The 5,902-nt window shown below is 46.4% G+C and overlaps 1 long non-coding RNA gene across 1 annotated transcript; it reads left to right on the forward strand.

The window, feature by feature from the left end:
* Positions 1–1,497: 1,497 nt before the first annotated feature.
* LOC140621177 (uncharacterized) lies at positions 1,498–5,347 on the forward strand. Its single transcript, XR_012020911.1, has 3 exons — positions 1,498–1,705; positions 2,920–3,005; positions 3,995–5,347. It is a non-coding gene; the product is annotated as an uncharacterized lncRNA (long non-coding RNA).
* Positions 5,348–5,902: the final 555 nt, after the last annotated feature.

The raw sequence follows: 5,902 nt of genomic DNA on the forward strand, positions 1-5,902 counted from the left end.
GTCTATTTCGTCTCCGGTTGAAATTAGGGTAGGGCGCAGGATGGCAGTGGGGCTTTTATGGCTGCCTGGATAAATAGAATTCTGCAGAAGTGACACCAAGTGAAATCAGAAACTAGCTTGGATAAGACCATTCAATTTCTGCCCAATTCTCTCTCTCAGGAGTTTCACCCTTGGTGGCCTCCATGTTGTGAGAAAGCCCAGGCCTCCAAGGGGCCACATGGAGGTGGTCTCCCTGGTAGGACCCCAGCGCAGATTCCAGCAGCAGCATCCATGGCCAGACCTGGGAGCCATGAGTCTTCAGATGACTCCAGCTGCCTCAGCTGGCTCGAGTAGGCAGAGATGAACTGTCCCTGCCACACTCTGGCCAGTTTGCTCTTTTGTGAACTAAATCAACATTGTCTTTTAAGCCACGAATCCATGGGGTGATACAGTATGTAGCAAAAAATAACACAGCATCAGCATTCTGGGCCTGGGCCTCTCCTCCTGAACTCAGTGTCAGGGCTTGAGCATGGGATGCTGAGTGCCAATTTCACCCACTCCTCTCTCATCAGAGGACCCTGAGAACCCCCTATCTATGAGCCCTATCTCATGTGACAAGACACCAGCAACGTTTCTGTCCCTCCTACTAGCCCAAGACCCCAGGACAAGACTCAACTTGAAGTCTAGAAGCTGTGCCACTCACCATTCATACTGTCATTTAATCTACAAGAAAACCCTGTACAGTGGGAGGATTGACCGTGGTCTTTGTCTAATGTATCCCCATGTGACCTTGGAAGGGGCATGTCAGGGAATGATTTAGAAGCTGCTGCTCTAGATCACCCCCATGCCAGCCATGGCCCCACATTGCTGGGGCAAAACAGCAGCTCTCAGCCACAGGCGCCCCCATCAATCAATATTTTTAATTACTTACATGATTGACTAATAAAATTCTCCACCGACTAATTGATTTTTTTGATTAAGCAAGAGCCTCTGTTTTTATTAAAAGGCTACTTATGTGATTTTTTTTTTCACTAAATGGGAGGTTGTATGTCTTTTGGTCATTTTGGAAGAAGAAAAATGGGACAGGGCAAGACCAAACGGAGACCTGGACGCCAAGATCACAGGCCCAAACTGAGGGGTCCTGTGATAAATTAATTGACAACCCTGCTCACCATCTGCCCAACCCAACAACCAGAGGCTCAAGCAGTGGGCTGAGCACTGGCCAGAGGGACACTCAGACTTGGGCAGGCCGCCCAAGCCAGACTTAGCCAGAACTGCTTCCAGCGTTGTTCAAAGTGAACTACAAACTTTACTTTGCATTCTAATAAAAGTATTGGTTTTTAATTATAAAAGTAACTCATCCCTCCTAAACGACTTGGAAAAGATGGACAAATCTAACACAACAATGAAGCCATAAGAGAAGTCTCTCAACCTCAGGCCATGGCCTGAGAGGGCAGCTAATAGAGGCGTTGTAAGAAGAACTCCGGGCTAGTTGTGCTCTCCTGGGGTTCCAAGGCCCCAGAGAACTATCACCATAGAAACTACCCATTACCAGGGCCCAGAAAAGCTGCTCAAGGCTACAACAGTGGATCTTTGTTTGTGTTTTTCACTTTACTACACCTTTAAAACTGTGTTTTCAAATGGCTCCAGAGGGGCCTGTCCTGCTGAGGAGCCATTGCCTGTGACCTGTCCTTATCTTCCCCTCGCAGTGACAGGTGTCCTGAAGGTGAGGAGCTTAGTATGGATGGTGAGGGTGAGGGAGGGTGGTCATTTGGTGAAGAAGGGACGGGGAGCAGAGAGCAGGACTGAGCCTTAGAGAAAGGCACCCACCTGGCCATGGGATGCCCCTTTCCTCTCTAGTCCTCAAGTCCCCGCCCTGGACCTCGATGCTTCTGCAGGGGGTCTCCAGGGCCTGGCCACTCCCAGGTCTCAGCTGTGGGGGAACACTTCTAATGGGGAGCATGCTGTGCTATCTCGGTTCTGGGCCCTGGGCTCGCCCCTGCTCATCACATCCACAGCCATTGCCACCCTGCTCACCCTGATCCCACTGTCACCTCATCTTTGTTAACTACTATATACCCAGCAACCAGAACAGTGGGCAGCACATGTGACTCAGTGACTAGGTGACAAGTGAGTGCTGAATAAATTCACCTTACCCATGAATACTCATTCCTTCTGAGCTGACTCTGGAGCCATGAGCTGATGATCTAGGCACCTACCCTCTTTGAACAGTCATGGCAGATGTACAGAATGATGGATGATGATGCCGCCTCTGCCTTACGCCAATCCTATGCACAAAGGCCACTGTGATGTCCTCATGGGCAGAGGCAGGGATCACCCTCCAGAGGTCTTGTCACACCTAATCAGTGCCCTCAGCTGGATGTGATGCCCCTAGACCCATGCAGGGCCCAGAGACACTCTTAAACCTACCACCATGCCTGTGAGACCCACAGAGTCTTTGGAACATAACTTTACTTTTAAATAAAATTCATTGGCTTTTTTCTTATACAAAAGTAACATCTGCTCAAAGATAATCCATAAAGAGGTTACTTGTCCTCCTCCCCTAAGTGTTAATGACCTAGGAAGGAAAGGTGGGGACATTTCAGGGATGCAAAGGCCAAGGAGGGTGCCAGTCATTCCCCTCTGGATCTGTATGTATCCCATCCAGGTCCACTTGACCATCCTGTGGCTGGCCACCCTCAATGTAGTGAGTCACTTCCTCCTGGAAGTGCTTCCTCCCTGGCTGGGACCAGCAAAGCTGCAAGGGTGGCCATAGGGAGATCCCAGCCCATGCAGAAGACTCTAGAGTCTCATCTCACCTGCCATTCCAGCCCCAGCCCCTAGTCCCCTGGCTGGCTCCACCCTCATCCTGATGGGTGGACTTTGGAATGTCCCAGGATCCTCAGTTCTTGGTCCTCTTCTCTCTCTTTCCTTCCCCAGTGATGTCAACAGAGCTGTGGCTTCATCATCTACATGCTAATGCCACCCATGAAGATCACTCTGACTCTCTCAAAGGCACCTCAAGGGTAAGTTGAACAAACTCCTGACACATCCCCAAGACTCACACCAGTCCTGCACAGATTTCCTACCCATTGCAGTAGGTGGCAACCTTGTCCTTCCAGGTACTCAATCCAAAGCCCTGGGAACTAAGTGACTGTGATTTGCTATTGTCCCCATCCTCCTTCAGCAAACCCTCAGAACCCACCCAGGGTCCCCAGCCATGCTGGTCTTCAACTAGACCACTGTAATTACTCCTAACTGGTGTCCTGCCCTCTTGGCCCCTGGCAGATAACGACTGTTAATGCAGTGATCCTAAGAAAGCAGAGGTTGCTCTTTACTCCTGACTCATGAGCCTCTGTGATCCTCACCCTCCTCCGTCTAAAGGAAACCCATCACCTTCACTGCAGCCTTCAATGCCCACAGAAGCTGGTCTCTGCCTCCTGGCCAACTGTGTCTCCCAAATCTCCCTGTTCCCAGTGCTCCTTGGGGCTCCTTGAGCCCACCAAGCCTCCTACTTCAGACTCTAAAAGCAGGGCACAAGACCAGAACTTGGGACAGGTAGTCAATTTGGAAAGTGATGCCAGGAAGCAGAACTGAGAGAGAGGAGAAAAAGCTAGTGGAGGGGTATGTCATTGGTGGCAGCTAGGGGCTGCTAGGAGTCCCTGAGAAGCTCTCAGAACCATCCACTCAGGGGTATGCAGCTGGGACATTGTCCATGCTCCTGCACCACTGTATAAAGCCTGCTGCAGCTCTGCCTCCCCATGCTCCAAGTCAGCCTTAGGAAGACACCAAGGCAGAAGAGGGAGCAACCCAGGACATGGCTTGAGGGGGACAATATAGAGGGGGGTGAGTCTGAGCATGAAGAACTGTCTCCCACAGCTGTGAATGAAAACAAGCAGTCTAAGGGCTGCACTAGGGACACATGAGACCTTTGCTGTCTGAGTGTGGGCTCAGGGCCTGGCCCAGAATGTCCTTATGTCTTATTCCCAAGTGACATTCTCCTCACTCCTTTCAGATTCCTGCTTGAAGTCACCCTACTCAGAGCTGTCCCTGAGCCCCTATTGATGGAGAAGCCCTGTGGCCACCACTCTGCATCCTCCTGATTCTGTACTAATAGGGATATGAAAGCAGCTCTTATCATCTCCTGATATAGTTTATATTTATCAGTTTAATTACCAGCCTCACTCACCAGAACACAAGCTTCCCAGAGTGAGAACTACTCTACTCTGTTTATTATCCCCGGTGCCTAGAGCAGAGCTACACATAAGAGACACTTGATACATCCCTTTTGATTGGACAAGTGAATAAATTTCAGCAAAATAAAAAATGGATCCAAAGGAAAGATGTGGAATAAGGGAAACAGTGGTGGTGACATTTAAATAATTTGTAGGCATTTATCATGGAAAAATGCAAACATACAAAGTAAACAGAATAGTACAATGAACTTCCATGTACCATCACCCAGTTTCAAGTTACCAACTTTTTGTCATTCTTGTATTATCTATAACTCCATCAACCCCCCCACTCTATTCAATTACTATTTTTATAGGTAAAATGTGCATACATTTTATAGAAATAAACAAAGACCACACAGATGAGAAAAGTGACAGTTACTTATTCTGAACTTGCTCTAGCAAGGCGGTCAGCCATGATCACTCATGTGTTGGCAGAGACTCAAAGGCCAAGAGTGAGTGGAGTGAGAGTGAGAAAACTTCGTAGTGGAAAAAAGAGAAAGCTTCAGGTACACCCAGGTCACTGTTGGCCTGGGAAAGCTGTAAGCAGGCTAATAGTAAGCAGGGCATCCTATGTGATTGGTTAGGGGGAGCACATTTGGCTTCCTCTGATTGGTCCTAAGTTGTAAGTGGGAACCAAAATTAGGGAAGTTGTCCATTATTAATCAAAGCTTTGCCATTTTGGGTCAATTATTATTGAAGTTACTGTTTAGCTTCCTAGATTGTTACTAGAGATAGCAATCCAGCTTCCTACAAGTCTGACTCATAGCAAGTTGGCTTTCTGGGCTAATTATTGGAGATAAAGGGCTGGTTTCCTAGGCAGCCTGCTGCAGGTGGTAGGTCAGAGCTCTATTTTTATATACAGTCTGGCCATTATATATTTGCATATTCAGTTTCTCAATTGAATATACAAATATTAGCCATGCAATTTTAATAAATGGGTATACCCATGTCACACATACTCCTGACATGATATAGAACAAGGTTTAAGTAGTTTTCAATTACTAAAAAAAGTGTGAAACTTAGTAGATGTTCAGTTGATTCTGGGTACATGAAAGGAGGATAAATGAATGAATGAAATTTAAATCCTAGATCCTTGCAATATGGGAAGTTGCAAGAGGGATATGAGAAGAGTAGGAGCATACTATAGTCTTTGTTTCTTGATAGAGGAAATATAGTACTGATTAAATTTAGACTTGATATAAAAATATAAATTTAAATATTTGTATACAAATTTAAGAGTCACTAGTAGAAAAATAAAAACAGAATGGGTAGCTTTCACTAAACATTAAAACAAAAATAACTTAATTCAATTGGTTACTTGAATAGTTTTTGAGGTCTTACTATGTCCTGGGCACTGTTCTAGGTGTTGAAGGTACAATAAAGAACAAACAGACAAAATTTCCTGCCCTCGTGGAGGTTACATCCTTTTGAGAAAAAGGAAAATAATCAAAGTAAACAAGTCAATCCATAACATATTATCCAGTGATAAATGCTATGGAAGTAAGGTAGGAAAGGATATGAGGAAGTTCCAGAGGTGGTTTGCAGTTTTATTTTTATTTTATTTTATTTTAGATTTTACTTATTTGAAATAGGGAGAAAGAAACTGCACAGGTGGGGGGAGGAGCAGAGGGAGAGGGGAGATCACAAGCAGACTCCCCACTGAGTGTGGATCCCACAACCAAGATCAT

This window comes from Canis lupus, chromosome 29 (genome assembly GCF_048164855.1).
Source record: "Canis lupus baileyi chromosome 29, mCanLup2.hap1, whole genome shotgun sequence".
NCBI lineage: Eukaryota > Metazoa > Chordata > Mammalia > Carnivora > Canidae > Canis > Canis lupus.